Here is a 25,484-nt window from a genome sequence, read left to right as displayed (position 1 = left end):
CAGGTTTCAGAATCGCTTATTATCAGGGCTTTATTTCCAGCAGGAACTCACCAGAGCTCAATTCTGGCACCTCTCAGGTGGGCGCTATTGCCATTATAAGAGAACAAGGAAGGCATTTGTGGTGAGTTCTGGCACCTCTTTTTCTGGAAAAATAGTACTGCTTATTATATATAAATGTTTTACAGTGGTACCTCAGGTTACAAATGCTTCGGGTTACAAACGCTTCAGTTTACAGACTCCACTAACCCGGAAGTTGTACCTCGGGTTAAGAACTTTACCTCAGGATGAGAACAGAAATCACACAGCGGCGGCACAGCAGCAGTGGGAGGCCCTATTAGCTAAAGTGGTACCTCAGGTTAAGAACAGTTTCAGGTTAAGAACGGACCTCCGGAACGAATTAAGTTCTTAACCAGGGGTACCACTGTAATTACATTTCTGAAAAACAACAACATTCAAGGTAATGTACCAAATGCAAACAGCATGAAAGTACAATAAAGAAAACCAGTAAATGTAAACCAATAACTACAGAATGACCCTCAAAGACTAAGGGTGCAATTCTATGGTCAATGGGAAGGCATCCCAGGAGCCACAGGATTGGGTAGGTCTCCCTCTCTGGAGCACGCAGGTCTACGCATGGAGGCCTCCTTCATGCAACTCTGTGGCTGTCCCTTCCCTACTGCACTACTGTTGATGCTCCAATAGCAGTAGAATGGGGAAAAGGGACATGTTGTCTGCTGGACCACCATGGACAAAGAATCCCAGAGAGTGAGGCTCATCTCATTCCATGTCCTGTATACCTGAAGGAGCGCCTCCGCCCCCATCATCCAGCCCAGACACTGGTCCAGCACCGAGGGCCTTCTCACCGTTCCCTCACTACGAGAAGTGAGGTTACAGGGAACCACGCAGAGGGCCTTCTCGGTAGTGGCACCTGCCCTGTGGAACGCCTCCCAGCAGATGTCAAGGCAATAAACAACTATTTTACTTTTAAAAGACAACTGATGCGGTATTGTTTTTAATATTCAGTTGGAAGCCGCCTAGAGTGGCTGGGGAAACCCAGCCAGATGGGTGGGGTATAAATAATAAATTATTATTATTATTACTTGATCTTAACTCAACCATAGTTCAGATTAATCCCAGTTCAGAGTTCAGCTGTAACAGTAAACTGGAGTTATCCCAAAAAATTCTGACTCCTCATGCTTCCATTAGAGGAGGAGAAGATTGGTGGAAAGTGTGCAAACTTTACTTCATACAATTTTCTCGTTTACTCAGATAAAATTATATTTTTCTGATTTTCTCAGATAACTTGAGGCAGTAATTCAGACCCATTTTGAAATTATAAGAACTGTATTTCATTCCTTTCATTCCCAAGGCATTAATTCTTCATGATGACAAAAACAGCTGGACAAAATAGCAATGACAGTCTTGGCGGAGTGTCACCATTTTGACTGGCTGGCACATAGGCATGGATGCAATATCTTCTTGGTGCTGTTAGTCTCTGACAACTTCTAATAATACAATCTGTTGCTATTGCCCACTCTGCCAGGAGCACTCCCAGACTGTCACTATTTTTGGGTGGGCCTCAACCACAGGCTTATTTATTATTTTATTTCATGAAATGTATATACTGACTGATTGTAGAAAACATCGAAGCAGTTTAGGTTATACTATTATAGCTGATTGGCCCAACTCAGTCTGGACTGAACCCAGCGCTGTAGGCTAGTCACATGCACATGTATGGTGAGTAAATAAGTCATAAGCACATACTGGTCCTAAGGCTAGCAAGTCACCTAGACTGATTTTAAGAGATTTCACAAAGTTATTGAGACAGGCAGAGGTATCACAAACTATTCTTTCATAACAATGGCCTCTGGCTGCCTTCCCAAATACTTGACTGAAGAAATATGTCAGTTAATAGTAAGCATGTACCACAGCAGCATCTGAAGACATTCTTTGTTTTTTAACCCTCTGTTTTTATTGCTATTTTAAAAGAAAAATAATCACCTTTAAAGAGTGTGTGTGTGTAACACAAAAGTATTTATAAGAGCCTAAGTAATGCAGTTAATAGAGTATAAAGGGACCCCTGACCATTAGGTCCAGTCATGACCGACTCTGGGGTTGCGGCGCTCATCTCACTTTATAGGCCGATGGAGCTTCTGGGTCATGTGGCCAGCAAGACTAAGTTGCTTCTGGCGAACCAGAGCAACGCATGGAAATGCCGTTTGCATTCTCGCCGGAGTGGTACCTATTTATCTACTTGCACTTTTGATGTGCTTTCGAATTGCTAGGTTGGCAGGAGCAGGGACTGAGCAACGGGAGCTCACCCCGTCGCGGGGATTCGAACCGCCGACTTTCTGATCAGCAAGTCCTAGGCTCTGTGGTTTAACCCACAGTGTCACCTGCGTCATATAATAGAGTATATGCTCCAGTTAATTCCCAGCCGCTGTCAACATTCAGTTACTATGGCTTTGGGATTTTAAAGAACTACAGGGATATGTGAGGGCAGTGAAGGTCCTGTGTGAGTGTCTGGAGGCGGTTGGAGGATGGATGGCGGCTAAAAGATTGAGGTTGAATCCTGACAAGACAGAAGTACTGTTTCTGGGGGACAGGAGGCGGGCAGGTGTGGAGGATTCCCTGGTCCTGAATGGGGTAACTGTGCCCCTGAAGGACCAGGTGCGCAGCCTGGGAGTCATTTTGGACTCACAGCTGTCCATGGAGGCACAGGTTAAATCTGTGTCCATCTGGTACGTAGGCTGAGACCCTATCTGCCTGCGGACTGTCTCGCCAGAGTGGTGCATGCTCTGGTTATCTCCCGCTTGGACTACTGCAATGCACTCTACGTGGGGCTACCTTTGAAGGTGACTCGGAAACTACAACTAATCCAGAATACGGCAGCTAGACTGGTGACTGGGAGCGGCCGCCGAGACCATATAACACCGGTCTTGAAAGACCTACATTGGCTCCCAGTATGTTTCCGAGCACAATTCAAAGTGTTGGTGCTGACCTTTAAAGCCCTAAACGGCCTCGGTCCAGTATACCTGAAGGAGCGTCTCCACCCCCATCATTCTGCCCGGACGCTGAGGTCCAGCGCTGAGGGCCTTCTGGCGGTTCCCTCATTGCGAGAAGCAAAGCTACAGGGAACCAGGCAGAGGGCCTTCTCGGTAGTGGCGCCCACCCTGTGGAACGCCCTTCCAGCAGATGTCAAAGCGATAAACAACTACCTGACATTCAGAAGACATCTTAAGGCAGCCCTGTTCAGGGAAGTTTTTAACGTGTGATTTTACTGTATTTTTGGTTTTTATGGAAGCCGCCCAGAGTGGCTGGGGAGGCGGGGTATAAATAATAAATTATTATTATTATGATGATGATGATGATGATGATGATGATGATGATGATGTGCAGTGCAGTGTCAGAAGACATACTGAGCTGGTTCCATACAGAGAGTGCACTCTAAATCCCAGATGCTGATCAGCAGGGCTGCACGGAGAGGTGAGGCCACTGCCACACCAACATTGCTGCAGCACATGGCCAGGACCAAGTGTGGCAGGGGACAGGAAGGTTGCTTTAGTCTGGAGCTGGTTCAGTGATTGGGGCCAGGTCAGGGGCAATTTTGCTGCATAGTGGCACTGAAACTGGCTTGTGATGACACAGCCCTCAGGCTGCCTTAGCCCCTTCTATTCCATGCCCCCAGAATGGGGCCTTTTCCAGCCGGAACTCGCCGGAACTCAGTTCTAGCACCTCTCAGGTAGGTGCCATTGCTATTATAAGAGAACAAGGGGGGCGTTCATGGTGGCTCACGCCTCTATTTAAATGGGTCCTGGTCATGCCTCCCCAGCCAGCGGATTGGCTGGCTGGTCGATGACATGGCCGGGATCCTCCGGGCAACCCCGCCCCCCGCCCCCGGAGGGGAGTGGGCAGCCACGTGGTCCACTGCAACTCCTCCCCACATTTAAGTGGAGCGGATTTCTGGCTCCTCTTTTTCTAGAAAAATAGCATTGCCCTGAAATACCCCTTTCTTGCATCTTTTGCTGGTGCTCCCAGTGGGAATCCCACTGGTGGTACTTTTTGCCAGTCTGCCCATTGGCTTTGCCAGCAAAACTTAACCTGCATTTTTTTTTTTATTACTTTGCCCATTAGTTATGACTGCAGTTGTAAAATACAATGATGAAGATGATTAACAATATCATTGCACTAAATTCCCGATTCTTTCAAAAATGCATTTGTTCTGTGGACATATGACCTAACCAGTTTTCCTTCTATAATTTCAGTGGGATCAAGTTAAGGACTAAGACCCATTTAATACAGTGGGGGACAACAAAGGTCTTTTTGCAATTACATGTATTGCAGACAGTGATATTCACTGTAGCTTAGTAACAAACAATACAGATTCCATTGGTCAAATAAACAATTAATAAAATGGTCTGGCAAAGCAGAGGATGTTAGCAAACGTCTACAAGTGAAGCATTGAAGGATTTCCCAAATATTTATCCAGAGAGTCTCAGCTCTTACACGGCAGAGGACAATACGTTCTTTGTCTCACTTGAACTTGCACAGACAGAAAGTATGTTTGCATGGGATGGGATCACGACGAACGGTCAGGTTTGGAAGGCATTCAGGCAATAAAGAGTTAGCAGCAGGGCTTGACAGATCATTCTGAAAAAGACCTGCTACTGCTAGCTCTCAAGAGAAATGACCGAATATGTTGTAAACAAGAAGATTTTGAACATCAATCTTAAAAGTGTTTTTAAACAATCCTTCAGACAGGGATGAGGAACCTGTGGTCTTCCAGATGCTTTTGACTCCAGCTCCTACTACCCTTGACAATTAATGCCTGACCATGTTGGTTGGGGTTGGAGTTGGAGTCCAGCAACATCTGAAGGTTCATCCTTGTCTTAAGATCTACAGATATAACAAGTGTATATTAATAGCTTCTATCTTCTGTTGGTGAACAGCTTAGGAAAAAATTCATATAATACAATTTATTCAGGTAGCATTTAAAGTCAATTATGAGATATAAAAAGTTATCCAGAGAAGGCGTTTCTATGTAAGACTCCTTTACTAATTTGCAAAGCACACACACATACACACCACCAATAACAATAAAAACAATAACAATACCGCCAATATTAAGAAAAATTAGGTATCCTGGTAGTGAAAAGCATAAGATCAACAGTAAAATTGCATTTATAAAACAAATACAAAATACATCAATGAATTAAAACTTGTAATACTTGGTTACATATACATGCAATACCAAATTGATATCAGCTGTCAGAACACATTCCTGTTTATATATAGGTTTTACATTAATGGTGTAATTTCAGAAATGCAGAAAAGATAATTTCAGAATAAAAACAGAAAATTTTATTTCATGACTCATGAGTCATATATATAGAGGGGGGGAAAGTTTCTCATGAATTTAAAAATCTGTCACATCTTTCCATTAAAACTGTAAACCAGATATAAGTTTTAAAAAATAAAGCCAACTAGCTTATTGAATTGTGTTCACCTCCACAATTTAATTCTGCACAAGCTGAAAATCTAGTAGCTTTAAGAAAATCTGCTTTTAAAAACAAACAAAAAAACCCCCTTTAAATATACAAACAGCAGCCAAGGTTGTTGAGAAATGTTCTTAATGTTCACAGGGAGACAATGAAGTTTTGAAAAATCTGTAGCAATCTATGACTGTATTGAAGCTGCGGGGGGTGAGGGGAAGCGGGGCAGGGAACATTTCCCAGAAAATTCCCTAGGTTTTAATTCAAGATGCTGACCTCACATAGGATATTTCACAAGTTGTAAGAGCACAGCTGAGTCTTGTGTTTCCAGTTGTATGGCTTTTGAAGTAGCAGACAGTCTGATGGCATGACTGGCTTAAGAGCTCTAAGTGTATTTGGCACATAAATTATTTGGCTTGAACTTTGCATCTACAGTCACAAGCTGTCATTCTACAATAAAACAATATATGTTGTTCAGAGGGGAATTACACCAAGCAATAATAGTTCCTTTTTTTAATTATATCTATTTTAGTATGATTGCCACTGCTTTGAACTATTCTTTCTTAATGCCGCATTGTCCTGAGACATAGAATTAAGGATAGGACCTGATCTATGGATGTGCATCATCATCATCATCAATTATTATTATTATTATTATTATTATTATTATTATTATTATTATTATTAATACCCTGCCCATCTGGCTGGGTTTCCCCAGCTACTCTGGGCGGCTCCAAAGAGAATATTAAAAACACGCTAAAACATCAAACATTAAAAACTTCCCTAAACATGGCTGATTTCAGATGTCTTCTAAAAGTCAGATGGTTGTTTATTTCCTTGACATATGACAGGAGGGTGTTCCACAGGGCAGGTGCCACTACCAAGAAGGCCCTCTGCCTGGTTCCCTGTAACCTCACTTCTCGCAGTAAGGGAACCGCCAGAAGGCCCTCGGAGCTGGACCTCCAGGCTGAACGATGGGGGTGGAATTGCTTTGAATTTGATTCTTTGGAGAGAGTGAAACATATCCGTAAAACTGATGCCTTGCTTTAATGAGCGCTAGCCTTCAAGGATAGATGTTATGAGATCCATGCCAAGAATGCATCCATCAACTTGCCTACAGGTAAGGAATGGGAAACTGAAGTGCTCTTAATTTCACATCACTGACCTAAGGGGGCCTCTGGATGGATCCCACCCTTAACAGCATATTGGTTACACAAATGACTGCAGCCAAGAAATGCGGTAGTCTGTTTACATATGGAAGCTAAGAAGCAGAGAAGCAGCTGCCTCCTGAAGACTAGTTCAAATTACATGTGGGTGTTTTATGATACTGCACCCAATGGATTATGTACATTTTGCTATTCTTATTGACTGTGTAGTGAGTGACCAGTGCCAGATTTACGTATAAGCTAAAGAAGCTATAGCTTAGGGCCCTACTCTCTTGGGGGGCCCCAAAAAAATTTAAAGGAAAAAAACCTGGATGTACATTTCCAAAATATAAGATAAAAAACTTACATACATCAACAGTATTTTGTGTTGTATAGGCGCCTATGATGTAAGTAATGGCCTCCGCCTGCTAGCCTAAAATATCCCTAAAATATCACTGGTTTGCTCATTTCTATATATAGGGTGCCTACATTCTGTATGGACTGGTTGCATGGCAACATGCGCAAATGGCTTTAGATACCTATTAGGTCCATAAATTACCATATCGCATATATTCAACACAAAAAACAGCGACAATTTGTTGTTGACAAAGGACACAGGGCCCCATTACCTTCAGTGGCTAAGGGCCTCATCAACCCTAAATCTGGCCCTGTGAGTGACCATCTGAATGCAGTCTTTGGGTGCTCCAGACGAATTGTTTGTTCACTTAAAACAGGGGTGCCCAAACTTTTTTCAAAGAGGGCCAGATTGGATGAAGTGAACGTGCCCCAAAGTTGTTGAGCTTTTTTCAGGATTTCCCCCAGGACATATACTGCCACAGGGGCCAGATTAAATCAACTGGTGTCCACATTAGGACCCCAAAAAGGACTTTGGACAGGCCTGCCTTAAAAGATGGTTGCTAGTTGGCACTTTCTAGCGCAATGAGATTGTCCATTGTCTAATGCAAAAAGTCCAAAAAGTGACGGGAAGAATATGGGATAACAACCACCAGTTGGCAATGTTGTGTAAGCACTGCATGCACATATGAATGCTCAATAAACAAGCGATACAACATTTTCATGTCATCTAGTGCATCTTCTTCAGCCAGCCATTTTGTTCCCATTCTTATCTGGTACAAGTCAGGTCACCTTGTTTTACAATGTCTTCTGCATTTCCAGTAATTCACTGTTTAATTTCTGTCAGTATTTTATGAGATTTGCTTCCCAAAGCTAACTCTAGATCCTGTAATGCTCTTAACATATCAGCAAATCTGTTACAGTAGCTACTTTATTTAAACAACAACACCTCTTCTTTGGTGGGGGAATTAAGCCATTCCTAGCAGGAGCAGTCTGCCAGGGTACTTAACTCTGAAAGGGTTGTATGACCAAAAGAATGTTTGGAACATGCAAGCAGGAAGCATTTCCTTCTGCGACACCTGAGGGGAATATATGTGAGCAATTCGAAGAAAACAGCAGAACAGCAACTGAATTGGAAAGTGGGGATGGGGAGGCAATTCAGGCCGCTTCACATTTAAAGGTGAATTAATGTTGTACTGTGTTTTAATTTATTGGAAGCCGCCTAGAGTGGCCAGGGGAACCCATTCAGATGGATGTAATAACAATAACAATAATTCACACTTCATGAAACAATATCAGAACTGAAACACAGACATCCTTCAAAATCCCCCCCCCCCAAAAAAAATTTCTCAATTGCAGTTCTCCGGCCAATTAATGTATGGAAAAATGTATATCCTAAGTAAAGTGCACATACATAATGTAATATGAGCAAAAACAATATTAAATGTACATTATATAGTGTCAAATGGCTTGCAAAAAATGTGTCTATTAGGAATTCACATGAAAATTCTGATGAATGTCCATGAGAACTTTTTTAAAAAAGAAAAAAAAGTATTTTCAAACCGATGTGAAAATGTAGTAAAGTGAACTTAAGATTGGGAAAATGAGAACCCCAAACGATTCACCCATTCCTACTTGGAAGTGGTACTAGAAAAAATCTGCTAGCTGGAGTGTGTCTTTGAACTGTGCAAGTGTGTCTTGCTTGCTTGCTTGCTTGGATGAATGAATGAAGGATGGAGGGTGTGTGGGTGGGTGTGGAGAGAGAGAGAGAGAAAGATCTTTGACTTCTGCATGGTTGGATTGAAGGTAAGAGTCATATTCAATATTCTGCCCACTTGTGTCTCTACTGGCATTCACCAATTATAGTGGTTTTGCATTCTAAACTAGGGCTGCCTCTCAGTAGTAAACAAGCTGCAGTGAAATCCTTGCTGAGAAGTAAGCCCCACTGAGCTCAATGATTGTGCAGGATTGCAAGCAAATGTCTGGCCATAAGTCGTTACAGAGCTGACCTTTCAAAAAGAAATAAAATCCCTTAGAACCAGTGGAAATGGAAATGTACAACGAATGCAATTTGTAATGGCATTCAGTGAGAAATTTCTATGGGCCAACTAAAAGTTGCTTAATTCATAATGTATGTAATGTATTAGCCACCATTTGCCTGTCAACAATCTTCCCTTGGATGTTCTTGTGAGACAAATGTTAGGCATGTACTGTTGAAGCAAACCTGGATCCGAGAAAAGAGATATAAAAATAAATGAAGCTGCTGAAATATTAATTGCTGGATTTACAAAAAGTCTGCCTGTCTGATTGGCCTACCTCTCTTTTCCACTGAAGTCATTTGATAGAACTCCCAGGAATTTCATTATGAGTTAGGAAAGTACTGAACAACCTACTCAAATATCTGAATGTGTGCTGTGTATATAAAGGTCATATAAGGCTTACAAGGAGACATAATAAAGGGATTTTGTCAGTTAAAAGCCAGGGAAACAGAACTGCAAGGCTAGTTCCACAATACAAATGTAAACTGGTTTAACAGCCATTCCCTTTTCTCAATAAAATATGGAAACTGAAGTTCACTGGAGGTGGAGACGTAGGGTTGCTCTCTACACCTCTCCAAACTACAATTCCCAGGATTCTTGAAGGAAGCCATGACAGTTAATGAGGTATAAAACTGCAGCATATTGCCTGTGCCTTGCTACTGGTCCACTTTAACAGCTGAGCTGTTGCTTGCAGTACGTTATAGTACCTACATGTATACATAGTACCTACACATATACAGTACATTACAGTATCTACATGTTCTGTTAACAGAGGACAGTCCTCTATTTCAGGGTGTCCTCTATTTGAAGCACTGACCAGTTCAGCTCTAAAATAAAGAACCGTAAGAAGGGAGATCAGGAATCTGCCCATCAGCAGTGGGACAGCAAGCTGAGAAGGCACGCAATTGATTCAGTCACAGCTTTCTCCCACAATGGGAAAGATCACTCTATTTACATTTTTATTATTTTTATTATTTTGTTTCTTGACTCTGTTAGTTGCTTTATCTTGCCCAAGGCAACCCAGAGCAACTTAATAACTAACCAAACAAAAAACCTACATAGATACATTAAAACTAAGTGGCAGTGAAAGTAAACATTTCTATATATTCATCTATGCATAAGATTGCCCAGAAGGAAATACAGCCCTCAGCTTGACAAAGTTTCTAGTTATCTCTATAACATTTGCTTACTTATAAAATTATGCGCTGTTGAAAGTAGACCCTTAACTCTACACACTTTGGACACAAGAATGAAAATTGTTGCTCCAATGTGCTTTTTAAAATTGTGTTCATTGCATAAAACAGCTCACAAGCAGTATTTCTGTGTGATGACACCATTGCCAAGTGTGTACATTGGTGCTCTGTATATACCAAACAATGGGACGTGGGTGGCGCTGTGGGTTAAACCACAGAGCCTGGGACTTGCCGATCAGAAGGTTGGCGGTTCGATTCCCCGTGACGGGGTGAGCTCCCGTTGTTCGGTCCCTGCTCCTGCCAACCTAGCAGTTCGAAAGCACCTCAAAGTGCAAGTAGATAAATAGGTACGCTCCAGCGGGAAGGTAAATGGCGTTTCTGTGTGCTGCTCTGGTTCACCAGAAGCAGCTTAGTCATGCTGGCCACATGACCCGGAAGCTGTACGCCGGCTCCCTTGGCCAATAAAGCGAGATGAGCACTGCAACCCCAGAGTCAGCCAGACTGGACCTAATGGTCAAGGGTCCCTTTACCTTTACCTATATACCAAACAGTGAAGTGAATTGGAGTGAATCAGGGGTTTCCCCCCTTCCTGGGTCAAAACTCATTGTCAATACATGCCCCCCCTCCTGCTGCCGCCCCGCAAGTCAGACCTGGGACTCTCTAGTACTCGTGTCATTTTGTTGCTTTGTTTCTGCACTGTATTTCCAAATGCAGTCCAAAATGTTGTCTCTGGAACATTGAAAAACTCTGGATTATTATTAAAGCACATCAGTGGAGGATTTTTAAAGAAAGAAGAAGAAGAAGAGTTTGGATTTGATACCCCGCTTTATCATTACCCTAAGGAGTCTCAAAGCAGCTAACATTCTCCTTTCCCTTCCTCCCCCACAACAGACACTCTGTGAGGTAAGGCTGAGAGGCTTCAAAGAAGTGTGACTGGCCCAAGGTCACCCAGCCGCTGCATGTGGTGGAGCAGGGAATCAAACCCGGTTCACCAGATTACAAGTCAACTGCTCTTAACCACTACACCACACTGGCTCTCATTTAAGTTTAAAAAACGACAACAACGCTACATTGCTCTGCTTTAACAAACACACACGACATCATCCATAGGGCTCCAGAACTCAGAATGCAGTATTCTAGACAGCCTCACACTGTGAGACCTATTGGGGACCTCTAAAGGCCTAAAATAGCACACACACCCCCTCAGAGTTTAAATACTGTTCCGAAAGTGAATAAATGTGTCATTTCTGCTTTTTATGAAATCTTGTGAATATGAGGTCACCACAGTTGGTTTGGCAAGGCTAAGCCCCTTGCTAGGAAAGTTCAGGCCAGTTTGGTTTATGACCAGATTGGGAACCTGGAACTGACAATAGCTTCACAGATGTGCATAACAAGCATCCTGGGAGTTTTTAAAGATAGTATATTTACTTTCGGAAACAGAAAAGGGGGGCATTTTAGCATCCCTTCTTGTAGCATTGACTACTGGACTTTGCCTTGTTAAATTCTTCCTCCTTCGTGTAGGATTTCAAGCTTCTTATTGGCTTGGTTTTTGTGGCATTCACACCAGGGCTGGTGTCAGCACACGGAAGCTTCAGGCCAGAGACCCAGGATGATGGCAGGACTGACTATGGATATGTACCATGCAGCTCTTTAAATCTAGATGCCATTTTAACTTCCCACAATGCCCCAGGTACAGCACTGAAGGCCGGTCAAAGACATTCCGGGAAGGACTGAAGCTCATTGATAAAGCATCCGCTTTACACGTAGTCTGTCTTAGGCTCAATCCCCAGCATCTCAGGTTGGGTAAGAGAGGCTCTTGCCTGAATTCCCGGAGAGCCACAGCTGGTCAGTGTGAATAATACTGAGCTAAAAGACCAATGGTCTCTGACTTGCTGTAAGGCAGCTTCTATGTTCCCTGGTGAAGGACAAAACACCCCCTCATTCAACATAGGCTGTGTATACACCACAACTTTAAAACACATTTCTACCCGCCTCCAAAGAATTCAGGGAACTATAGTGTATCCCCCACAGAGCTACAATTCCCAGCACCTTGAACAAGCCACAGTTCCCAGGATTCTTTGGCCGGAGAGGCAGCCTGTCCCATTTTGATGCCTGAGGCAAAACAGGAAGGTGCTGCCTCCTCCTGCTACCGTCCCCTGCCCTGCTTTGCCTTGCTTACTGGGGCTATATAGCTTCTGATGAGATCTTGCAAGAATTCCATTAGATCTCATTGGAACCCAGAAGCTGCAGCAACGCGGGATGGGCATCCCACCGCCACAGGATAAGCAAGGAAAAATGGTGGCCGCAGTGAGATCTTGTGACAGCTCTGCAAGATCTCACCAGAAGCCACTTCTCCAGGAGTGGCAGGAGGGGTGGGTAGGGCCCCCACAGGAGTGCCACCCCTTGGGATTCTACCACCCAAAGCGGCTGCCTCAATCCACCTCAATCCCTGATGTTATCTGAATGTGCTATAAAGTTATGTACGTAGCCTTAGAGAAGCCAACTGGATTGGTGGTTCAATCTTACTTCAACAGTAGTACAGTGGTACCTCTGGTTAAGAACTTAATTAATTCTGGAAGTCCGTTCTTAACCTGAAACTGTTCTTAACCTGAGGTACCACTTTAGCTAATGAGGCCTCCTGCTGCCGCCGCGCCGCTGCAGCACAATTTCTGTTCTCATCCTGAAGCAAAGTTCTTAACCTGAGGTACTATTTCTGGGTTCTGAGTCTGTAACCTGAAGCGTATGTAACCTGAAGCTTATGTAACCTGAGTTACCACTGTAACAGGCTAGCATCCTTCACTGTACTCAAGGGCAATGGGCTAGCAGAGAGGGTTTTAAAATGTGCTTTGAATGTATGGTATGTATGCAGCAGCCTATGATGTTTTTGTGAAGTATATGGACCTTCAGCTTTCAATGCTGGTCGGCACATCTTTCCTATGTTACCAAGGAGGCAGATGGATCAAAAGTAGCATAAGCAGCACTTTTTTTCTTTTAAAAAATGTTTAGGGGCACTCTCATTTTGACTCAAGAAAATCACCAGAAAAGGAAATGAAGCCGCCATTGGAGGTGGTAACAATGAAACTGACCAATCACAGTGCTAGATTCCAACTCCTACTTCACACATTAAACGCCCGCTTCCGTCTGAGACTCAGGAAACACTATGACAAGAAATAAGATCACCATAGGTGGTAGCAACAGAACTGACGATTCACCGTGCCAGAGAAGAAACTTATTTTTTAATTTTTTTAAAGTTTCTTCTCCCGTTAGATTCACAAAATGTTTAGGGGTATGAGTACCCCTGCATCCCCCCAGAAAAAAACACTGGGTGTAGTATTACACTATGGAGAGGAAATCAAAATCCAGGGTTCTTTCTTGATTTGAAAAGGCCCTGAATGTCAATCAAGAAAGAACCCTGCTCCAAGCCATCTAACATTCATCAGCCTGTAAGATTTCCAAAAAGCAGAAGAAAGTCGTGTCCATCAGGGGATTAACAGATGGGGCTGCAAGACATAGGAATGTACCTGTGGATGTGGCTGCCCACGCACATGTTCTGAATCCAACGCCTGCACCAAGCTTTCCCAAAATTAACTGATGCAAACCCCTCAACATGTGCAGCAAGTTTATCCTGGAGCAGCAAGCACTCAGACTCCCAAAAACATGTTTTTTAAAACAAGTTTCTTACACTGACTGTCTAGAGAAAAGCGGGGGGGGGGGGAGTTCTATGAGTGTAATAAATGTTAGCTTCTGGAGGTGATCTATTAAGCAGCACCGTAGCAGGGAGGAAGACAATGCCCCCCTTTCTTCCCTCCTCGCTTATGTAGGCCATCATCCAGAGCTGTCAAGGAATCAAGCCCTTTCGGCAGAGTGTTCCCAGGTGCTTTCTGTCTACTGGAACGCAGCAGAAATCCTGAGCCAAAGGGACGGTGACTACAGCCGCTCGGTTACACGGATGATGTGGGGCGCTTGTTTGGACTCCTTTTCATTTCCTTGTCCTTCGGACTTCGGAATGTGAGGTTCGTTTCAATCGCATAACATCTCTGAGGCCACTTATTCCTGTCTGACCTTTTTTTTTACATGTCAACACAGACTTACTTAGCTGGCTCCCTTTACCTCTCTGTACTTGGAAGAGCTTTACATAAAATAAAACACATGCCATTTTCATGCTTGGCTCCCATTTGGAGACCCACCCACTGCTGCCTTGTGGAAAACTTTGAAAACACCCTAGCTAATGAAAAAGCTCTTAGCAAGATCTAGATCTTCGGCATTTATCTACTCAAGCTGCCACCCTAAACTGCTTGGCTCGAAGCGGGGCTTGACTTAGCCCTTCAGTCTACTTGCCCAGCCACAAAGGTAATCTAAGTTCATGTAATTGCCAGTGTCCATTATCTTTGCCTTTTCCACCCCAAGCCATCCTCAAATGTCAGACTGTATTCATTTTCCCGCTTTCTCTGATTGCAAAGTGCCATGGACAGGGCTATATCTATTCATAATTATGTTTTCAAACCCAAACACTTAACATCTTCAACTACAAAAATAAACCCATGCAAAAGATTAAAAATACATTAAAACATCAGTCATTAAAAACTTCCCTAAATACGGCTACCTTCACATGTTTTCTAAACATCAGATAGTTGTTTATTTCTTTGACATCTGATGGGAGGGCATTCCACAGTGCGGGCACCACAGAAGGCCCTCTGCCTGGTTCCCTGTAACTTCGCTTCTTGCAGTGAGGGAACCGCCAGAAGGCCCTTGGGGCTGGACCTCAGTGTCCAGGTTGAACGATGGGGGAGGAGACACTCCTTCAGATATACTGGGTATACACAGAAGACCTTTTAGCTTATGCAAGAGACCATCCATAAAGTGTGGCATTTGTATTTGTTGCCACACTTTACCCTGTTTTAGCCAGTCTTTCCTTTTTGACAACTTTGCTACCCACTGTGTCCCCCTGATTCAAGGCACACTGTTTGTGTGTTCATGTGTTACATTCAACAAGTGTACTATCTGAAAACTGTACATGCAACAATTGAGCTATACAAATGAACAAGTATATACACTTGCACAAGAGCTTGGACCTGTGCTCAGTGTAATGTAGGGACAACCCTTTTACGGGTCTCAGAGTGGCTTATTTTCCCACATCACAGAATAGCCCCACAACTAGTCTCTTTGGTGGACATGACATTTTTCAACTTATTTATGGACTGTACACATTGAATTATGAAATCCTGCAAATGTTAAATACTTGGAAGGGAATATTGTGTGACGACAGTAAATAATAATAATAAAAATCTACCAGTGTGCTTTCTAAACTGTTGGGAAATGTATCATTTCGAGTTAATCTTCTAAAAATTCTCTGGCAGGGTCATGGATCCGCCCCATTTACATTTGCTCACTGCCATATCACGATCCTTTTGTTCATGCAGTATAAATAAGGATACTTATGTTTTCTTTGTCAAGTGCAAAACCTTATGGGAGAAATAGTTTCTTTTTCATAAACACATCACCTTACAGGCTCAGTTTTACACTGTCATTTCCAATGCAAATGACAGTAAGAGATGAACAAATGTGCTCAGGTAACGCCGCCCCCCACCATAACTTGATACTAACATCTTAGCCTTGATTCATTTTCAACACTAGTTAACATTTGGGGGCATAGATGCCAGTGGTGGCTGGTGCCCATTGGAGCTGGTAGGAAGGCAGACAAACAGTAGCCAATGGCATGTGGAGCCAGCTAATTCTAGTTTTGCTCCCATCCTCCTCCCTGCTGCTGAGTCCTACAAGGGCAACACTGAGACTAAGGAGGAGGAAACTGACAAGCAGTGCCAACCCCTGGGCTTGTTGTTAAAAAGAAGACAGGCAAGGTGGTGGCTACCTGAGGGCAGGGTGACAGTGGTGGGGCCATGCCTCATTTGTCCTAAACAAGTAACTTCCAGGGATGGATGGGGTCCCCAGTAGTAGCCAGTGTGGTGGTGAGGTGCTGCCCTCTCAACACTGGCATTGATGCAGATTACCTGGATGAGATGGGGCATTCCCACCAGTGTGTCTGCTCATCTCCACTCATGCTGTCATTGTGGCCTGCTCCATCCCCATCCAGTTAAGCTGCTGTGATGCCAGTGCTGGGTGGGTGAGTGGCTCTGTCCCACAACACCAGTTGTTCCTGGTGGTCGTCTGGTGGTTACTTGCAAGCTAAACACCCGTGTAATGGTCAGTCATCCTATGCTTTTGTTTTTATATACCGGTATGTTGTAAGCTGCCCAGAGTGCCTGGGGCAAGCTAGTCAGAGGTACAGAGGCTGGGTACAGATAATAAAATTATTATTAAATTATTATGCCCCTCTTATTTTGTTTTATCCTTATGGATATCTGTTCTCTTCTCAAAGCCATTTGTTGATCTGTTCTCCAAGTGGATAATTCTATCTAATCTAATCTAATTATTTAATTCTTCCATGTATATTCCATCTTTCCTTCAAGGACCTCAAGGTGGTGGTGTTCATGGTTCCCATCTCCCCATTTTAACATCACAACAGTCATATGAGGTAGGTCAGGATGGGAGAGAGGGAGACTGGCCCAAGGTCAACCATTAAGCTTCATGGCTGAGTGTGGGTTACAACCCTGCTATCTCAGCACTTTAACCACCACACCAGACAGGCTCACCCTTCCAAATGAGCCACCTGGCCCAGAATATACTTCTTCCATGTTCTATATTGCTCACACAGCTCAGCCCATTGCATGAGGAACTATTTGCCCCCATCCATTTCTATTTCAACACATTGTGTATGAGTCTGCCTTCTACATGGCTTAGAAACTCTCCTTAATATTTCTGCTAGTCTTTGAGGCTCTTACTCACCTTTCTGTTGAGTGCCCAGACCAATGAACTTGCACAGTATGAGGCCCTTGTACTTCAGGCTGCAATGGCCCAGAACTGTCTACAGAACATACTGTTTTACCCTCACCTCACTTCTCCAAACTGTTAGAAGTTCCAGGCCCAGGGCTACAGGGTTTCATGTTCTTTGGATGAGAGAACACTGGTGATATTTGCTTTATTTGCAAATATGCAAGGAGAAGAAATAAATATGTTCTTCTGAAGCAGACAGTGTCTCTTTCATCAGATTGCCAGAAAACAAGTTGTGCAGAGAGGAAAAGACCCTCACCCCACCCAGGGCTGGATCTAGAGTTGATGAGGTCCTAATCTACTGAAGGTAACGGGGCCCTTTATATGTCCAGATGTCCTTTGTCAATAACAAAAGGTCACTTTTTTGTGTGTTGAATATATGCTATATGGTAATTTATAGACCCAATAGGTATCTAAAGCCATTTGCTCATAACAAAATATGTATTTTATCAAAGTAATTGATATAGAAATGAGCAAACCAGTGATATTTTAGGGAGCAAGCTAGCAGGCGGGGCCCATTACTTACATCATAGGAGTCTACACAGCACAAAACACTGTTGCTGTATGTACAGTAGGTTTTATTTTATTTGTTTTTTATCTTATATTTTGGAAATGTACATCCAGTCCCCCCCCTTTAAATTTTTTTTGGGCCCCCAAGAGAGTGGGGCCCTAAGCTATAGCTTGTTTAGCTTATAAGTAAATCCAGCACTGACCCCACCCCTAAAGCTGTACCATAGTTGGATTCAGTTAAACCAAGGGTGAAAGACCTTGTTCTGCCCAACAGTTGCATCCCCCCCATGAATAATTTTGAGGGTGTTTAGTCCAGTGGTGGACAAAGCCAAAGGCAAAAATTGGTTAAGACCAGAGGTAAAAGAAAGCAGAGCAATGGGTGTAATTCTTACCTTTGTACAGTAGGGTACATTCCTGCCACACAATGGTGTCATCCATTTGTTCCCCTCTTTTTCAAGTGATGTTTCCATCTTTACTCTTACAGAAAGCCCAGTTCCATCCCCCGTCCCCCATGAAAGACAGAAGAGTAGTGAAATCTCCACAGGGGTAAATGCCATTGGCAACAATCTTCTGTCTTCATTAAGAGCTAAGATTTTGACATGTGAACCTATCACAGCTCTGCACACATTCACTTTAATCTTTGCAGCAGCACCATTTTACCACCTATTTATTTTTGAACAAATCTTTTACTTGGCAGCAAAATACTTCTCTCTCTCTCTCTCTCTCTCTCTTGGTTAAAAACTCTAAGTAATAGTGAAATGCCAGTTCAATGAGCAGTATAACAGTCGAACACCTTTTGCGGGGGTGCAGAAGATGTGAAAACCCATTTCGAGTCATTAACACCTTAGTAAGTTAATGGTGATGGGGACAGACTTCTCCCTATCATTTCTCTTATGGGATAATGGAAGAAGTACTAATTTTGTACACACCGTACAGGCATTTGCTCATACAAATAAGAGTTTAGAGGCTGTAGTCTAGGAACGGATGGATCAGTTCATATCTGGTCCATGTCAGTTTTGCATGTGTCTATGCATAATGTGCTGGAGACCAAGTGCTCAACCTCACCACACATATAAAAACAAACTTATACCCCACCTTAAGAGTCATGGCTCTCCCTCACAGAATCCTGGGAACTGTGGTTTATTATGGAGACTCCTACCAACTCACAGCATACTTAACAAACTTCAGTTCCCAGGATTCTCTCTCTGTGTGTGTATGCGAGGGGGAACCATGACACTTAAAGTGGTGTAAGAGTGCTTTAAATGGATGGTACGGATGTGACCCAACACAGGAGTGACACAGAGGGTAGGAGTGCATTAATTTCTACTAAACTCGTAACACAAAGATTCCATTTAATGTGTTGATTTGCCTTTGAGAAAATAGTTATCACTGGGATGTCCTGTGACTTTCTCCCTCTCTAAGCTGGTTAATGCATAGCTGTGAAAAGGCCACGTCCTGAACCTTTTCAGAAATCCTCGTTTTTCAGGGAGTTATGAATGCCGAGTGTAAGTCAGCAGAGAATTTCACACAGGTCCGAGGTGACCTGTGTATGTGTGACAAGAAGCCATGCTATGAACAGCATCCTGAAGGTATTCTTTTTCTTCTTCCAGGCTCTGGCTCGAAGAGGATGGTGATTATTTGACTGCTTCCAGATTCTTGGATTGCGGCGGCAGCATTTCAAAGAATGTGCTGCTTTAGTAGAGGACACACCCCTACTACTAACATTTCTTGTTCATTTCCTACAGTGTAGGAAAGAATTCCAGATGGAACGGTGCAACCAGGATGTCCTAAAATGACTCTCCCCTCCCCCTCCCCATGCCGTGGATTAGTTTTAATAATAGCACCTCTTTTGCTGATACTTCAGGGATCTGTTCCTGAGGCTCATAAACACATGAGCTTCTGCTACTGTTTTCACTGCAAGGTTCGGTCACAAAGGGAGTGCATCCAAAATGACCCTGAACCCAGTGATTTCAGAGGTTTTCTTCCCCCTCACCCCCATGTGCATATTAGGCAAAATTGCATGTATGTTAGGATAAGTTTGCATTTAAATGCTGGTGATTTTTTGTGAGGTTTTTTTTTTTAAAAACAACCACCACCACCACCCTACCTGTGATCTGATATGGAAATGTGGAGAACTAAACTTCCCAGCGAACTCTGGGGATTGTAGTTCTCTGAGGGGACTAAAGGTCTCCTAACAGCTCTCAGTACCATTAACGAACTACAGCTGCCATAATTCTTTTGGGGAAGCCATGACTGTTTAAAGTGGTAGAATATTGTTTCAAATGTATAGTGCATATAGAACCTTTGTCTTTTAAAGCTCCTCTTGCTCATTTCAGAAGAGAATGCTGGAAGTAGCAATGGCAAAGGAGTCAAGAAATGTGGTGAAGCTATTCAATATTCTCTGTTAATCTGCTCCAGTAATTTTTGTTGGTAGATTATAATTTTTGGTTGCATGTTGCATTCACAGGCACACTGTGGAAATGTGATGGATAAACAAAGGATTTAATCCAATCCACCAGTGAATTGTGAATTGGCAACTTCTGCCAGAATATTAGGAGAAGTAGCATCAAGACAACAATGTCTATCCCTCTTTGGAGCCATTGGCATTTCTGATGTGACAGTGAGGAATTATTGCGCTTGCTGCTGGAAGCATGTGTACACTGGCTGGAATGACACCTAGGCGAGGAAACTTACCGTATCGACTTCAGTCATTTCGAGATATTCTCACACCTCAAAGAGTATGTGGTGCTGTCCATTCATCTTTTTAAAATGGGTGTTTGTCTTGGCTCGTCTATGCTAAATGCAGTTTAATGTAGCAATTTCTTCAATAGCTTGGTTGTTGAATGGGGAAAGTGAAATAGGACTATGGTCAACCACCAAGTGACTAGGGGTCTTTTCCATTGAAACAGCACCTTTGCCCATAACAATGGAAAAGTTATGCCAATTATTCAGTTTCTTCAGACCTCCCACACACAATTGGGTCAAGCAATACTTCTATGTTCACCAGCAAAGAGTTTGAGGAGTTCCTCTCTGCCAATGGGACCAAGTGGATCAGCTGACCTTAGCTGTAAAGGCAAGGCAAACTGTGCTAAAGAAGGTTCTAAGAAGAACCATGAAATAAAATATCTCTTGCATGTTTGCTGTATATCAGACAATACCGCACATACTGCTACTTACTGATAGACCACCAGTTGAACTGATACATGGCAAGTCCATTTACACTTGATGGGACTTGCTGAAATCAAGGATGAGTCTTTTGGAAATAATAATTGATTAAGCAGAATCATGGGAGCCACCACCCTGTAGCCCACTTCATGCATGAATCTCATAAAGGATGCATAAAATAATCACCATAAGATTTGCATATGTGTGTGTAATTTTTGAAATCATCATAGAAATATAATCTCACCACTGCAGGGAAAACCAACTAGGTGACCTGTGTGCATGATCTGTCTGCTGTCCTGGTGCTAATTGTTGATGGCAACATCAAAACCTCTTCTCTCCTTTATTTTGAAACCAGATTTGGACAGCCCTTCATAAAGAGGACTATGCTCTGTATAACAGGAGAGGACACACGGCCACATTTCTGGACATTGCACTGAAGCAGCTCATGATTACGCAGCTGCTATCATTATAGGCTTCCATACAACCAGGTCCCAGCTGTGAAAGGGATTTCTGTGATGCTTAAATTTACCTGAGCTTAAGCATCTGGGAGGAATTCACTGAAAATGGACTACCAAACAGGTTCCCTTCTTTTTGGCCATTTGACCACCATCACGACGCGGACTCTTGCTATGAATGTTTTTTACCTTAGTTATCTACAATGAAAGGGCTGCTTTAAATAAAAGTTCATATATACAGTATACCAAAATTGTCTTCATTGTACTGTTTTGGGGAAGAGTAAGAACCACTCCCGGGGCTTTTCCCCCAACAAATATTTTGCTCTTCTGCAAACCCTGAAGCTTCTCCATATTTGCTGATCCCTCCCTCTTGAGCATGGGTGGTGCTGTGGTCTAAACCACTGAGCCTAGGACTTGCCGATCAGAAGGTCGGCGGTTCGAATGCCTGCGACGGGGTGAGATCCCATTGCTCAGTCCCTGCTCCTGCCAACCTAGCAGTTCAAAAGCACCTCAAAGTGCAAGTAGATAAATAGGTACCACTCCGGAAGTGGCATAGTCATGCTGGCCACATGACCTGGAAGCTGTATGCCGGCTCCCTTGGCCAGTAAAGCGAGATGAGCACCGCAACCCCAGAGTTGGCCACGACTGGACCTAATGGTCAGGGGTCCCTTTACCTTTACCCTCTTGAGCATGGCTGGTGCCATTCTGGTTACATAAGCATCCACACTCAGATAATGAGTTTGCTATTAGTATATTGAATATCTTCCCTTATATTATGATGTGGAAAGACCTACATCAGTGATGGGCAAACGTGGCCCTCCAGCTGATTAGGACTACAATTCCCATCATCCCTGACCACTTGTCCTGTTAGCTAGGGATGATGGGAGTTGTAGTCCCAAAACAGCTTGAGGGCCAAGTTTGGCCATCACTGACCTACATTATTCAGAAGGAATTAGGATGCTTGTTAATTAAAGTGTTTAAAGAAACACTACCCCTTCCTGTCTAACTTCTGTAGAATTCAGTAACTTCTTTTCTCTTTCTCCAAGCGGTGATTCATTTGAATTCCTTTTATTACATCATTTTTATCTTCAAGTCCAAACTAGAAACAGAATCTGTCTGGATCTTACTCATAATGCTCAAACCATTAAATCGGTGAGAGCACTAAATCTCTAAAATTGTATAATTAAATTGGCATAACACTGGGCTGTGTGTTTATTGTTTTTAATAAACTGAATTTTTACACAAACGGTAGGTTGCAAAATCCACTTGCCAACATCTTTCTGCAATTGCCAGGTTTCCTGCATCCTGGGCCCAAAGTGCTCGAGGGACAAATTCGTTGCAAGGCTTCCCTTGGAGTTCAGACAATGGAGACGTGTTACTGTACACATTCCTAATAAGAAACAACACCCTATCACATCCAGAGAAGCAGAACACTTTGTATAACGTCTTTTAGCATTCAAAAACCAGCATCTCATACAGTATCTCCTGCAAGCCTTACAACAAACCCATAAGGTTGCATTCTAATCTTCACAATGAAGATGTGGGGCTGAGATTGAGCGGTTTGCCAAAGTGCATGGCAGCGGGGACATCTACGAACATAAGAAGCTGCCTTATATTGAGTAATCTTGGTCCATCTGCATCAGTTTTGTCTACACTGACAGACAGCAGCAGTCCAGGATTCTAGACAGGGGACATACCCAGGATTCTTGGCCCTCTGTATGGGGAAATGCCCAGGCAATTAACATGGGACTTTTTGCATGCAAACCATTTGCTCTTACCCTGAGAAGAGGTTTTCGATCGAGGAGATAGATGCACCCACCAGAGAAGGTGAGCGGATTTGACCACAAAAGATACCAGAACTGTGTTCTGGCACATTCTGCCATAAAAAAGCACTGATAATGTTGATTTTTGAGAGGGCTTTATCATAATCAGATTGCAGAATGGTCCCTCATTCTAATTAGTGGGAAAGGAACATGTGATGGCCTGATTGCTTCCAACACATGTATCTCAGTCAATACTAACACCAGGAACCACATGGCAGCATATTCTAGGGGGTGCAGTGCACCTTAAAGGTGAGGAGGCTCACATTAGACAAACCAACCAAATCTTTCTGTGCATTCCACAACCTTGCCAAGAGCAGCTGTTGCCGCACAAAACATTTCCTCCTGGCTATCATTTAACTAATGCTGTGTTCCAACTGCTCAAGCGTGTATTTCACAGAACCAGCTCATCAGTTCATCCCTTTCCCAGCACTGGTTAAAATGCTGATTTCAGCACATCACATCCATGATGGAATGGTCCATAGGCAGACTGGCCCTCATCTTGGCTTCGCTGATGTGGTCCAAAGGAAAGGAAAGCAATACATTTGGCACCAGCTTGGCAGCAGGAGTTGCTGGAATGAGGAGTACAAGATGCCATCCAACCACCCTAGGGACTCCACTCCAGATTTGTGTAGGGTTTACTCATTAGCCTTTTCTTCTCCCAATGATGTCAGGCAAGGCAGCGGGTACAGATTTTTCATCAGGGTTTACTCCCAAAACCTTTCCCATGAATGAGTATAGCTGCCAGGCAGCAGAAGTTCAGGACCAGAGTTTTCCTTCTCTTAGATGGGCTACCGCCCCAAGTTGACGAGCCCCATCTGCCTCATTTCCCTCCACAGCACGTGCAGAAAGTCTTCATGATTTTTGCAGAGCAGTTTCCACTAAAATAACGTATTCTCCCTAATACAGTGGTACCTCAGGTTACAGACGCTTCAGGTTACTGACTCCACTAATCCAGAAATAGTACCTCGGGTTAAGAACTTTGCTTCAGGATGAGAACAGAAATCGTGCTCTGACAGCGGGAAGCACCATTAGCTAAAGTGGTACCTCAGGTTAAGAACAGTTTCAGGTTAAGAACGGACCTCCATAACAAATTAAGTTCTTAACCTGAGGTACCACTGTACATATATTTTAATAGCCAATTTACCCTAGTATATGTATATTGTGAAAATTCGTAGACATGAGAATTTCAAAGGCTTGCTCTTGTTTTGTAAAGTGCATATTAGGTAAAGGTAAAGGGACCCCTGACCATTAGGTCCAGTCGGGGCCGAATCTGGGGTTGCGGTTCTCATCTCGCTTTATTGGCCAAGGGAGCTGGCGTACAGCTTCTGGGTCATGTGGCCAGCATGACTAAGCCGCTTCTGGCGAACCAGAGCAGCACACGGAAACGCCGTTTACCTTCCTGCCGGAGCAGTACCTATTTATCTACTTGCACTTTGACATGCTTTCGAACTGCTAGGTTGGCAGGAGCAGGGACCAGGCAATGGGAGCTCACCCCGTCGCGGGGATTCGAACCGCCGACCTTCTGATTGGCAAGTCCTAGGCTCTGCGGTTTAACCCACAGCTACACCCACATCCCTGAAGTGTGTATTAGGACAGTTTAAATTCAAACTGGATTGAATTTCCACCGTGATCCCTAAGGTTGAGTGTGAGATGACTGGTTGAAAGGGAGTGTCGTTCCATAACGGACACCATTAGAGGGGGAGCAGCAGAGATACACAAGACCAAATACCAGGGAAAGTCCCTGGCTGGGTTAGGCTGTGGAACAGTCTTCCAAAGGAAGTGAGAGAATCTCTCCTCTCCCTGGGGACCCATAAAAATAAGCACTTGAAAACATACTGCGAGGAACAATGCCGTTCTGGCAGGGAGGCAGGATGATCTAATGTGCCTTTTCCATCCTTAGAACTGCACAGGCCATGAACAATCTGACCCTACTAGCAGCTCCTCGTAGACAAGATTTCCAAGATAAAAACAGGAATTTTTCAAAACTATGTCTGAAAGCAGATTTCTGTGAGAACGCTTTGAGAGGATTGTTATGACCTTTTTCTAAGGGTCCTGCTATGTGGGTGGGGAGGGCTTCCGCTGCTGTGTGCTGCCAAGGAACTGGGAGGGAAGAGAGCAGGAACGGGATGGGAAAACCATTGGTGAGGGGAGAGAATCCATCAGGCAAGGCCTCCTCCACCTGCCTTGCCCCACTCTTCGGCCCTAGGAGTCCTCATAAGGGAGCTGGTCCTGGAGGAAGAACTATGAGGGGAGAGACTTTGTCAGGAAAGGCCTCCTTCCACCTGCCTTGCGTCACCCTCTAGTCTCTGCTTCTACAATGTATTGTATTGTTTTATGTACTGTGGCTTGCCATTGTTTCATTTTAGTTTATTATTTATTGTAACTGCTGAGTGGATTTCTGTTTCACTTTTATATGTTGT

General features: G+C 43.5%; 1 protein-coding gene and 1 long non-coding RNA gene across 7 annotated transcripts in view; one reads left to right on the top strand and one right to left on the bottom strand.

The window, feature by feature from the left end:
- Positions 1–25,484, bottom strand: part of COL8A1 (collagen type VIII alpha 1 chain) — a 97,877-nt gene that overhangs the window by 34,614 nt on the left and 37,779 nt on the right. The window contains exon 2 of one of the 6 annotated variants that reach the window (XM_081908463.1): positions 9,150–9,215. The exons of the other annotated variants lie outside the window; for them this stretch is intronic. The gene's annotated coding sequence lies outside the window, so the exon portion shown is untranslated. The remainder of the gene's footprint in view (positions 1–9,149; positions 9,216–25,484) is intronic. 6 annotated transcript variants of the gene reach the window in all.
- On the top strand, positions 6,552–21,285 carry LOC309368503. Its single transcript, XR_014167796.1, has 3 exons — positions 6,552–6,612; positions 20,089–20,359; positions 21,142–21,285. It is a non-coding gene; the product is annotated as an uncharacterized lncRNA (long non-coding RNA).

Source organism: Podarcis melisellensis (assembly GCF_964234715.1).
Source record: "Podarcis melisellensis genome assembly, chromosome: 4".
Lineage (NCBI taxonomy): Eukaryota > Metazoa > Chordata > Lepidosauria > Squamata > Lacertidae > Podarcis > Podarcis melisellensis.
Note: the sequence above shows the minus strand (reverse complement) of the source record. Positions and strands in the feature narration are given on the sequence as shown.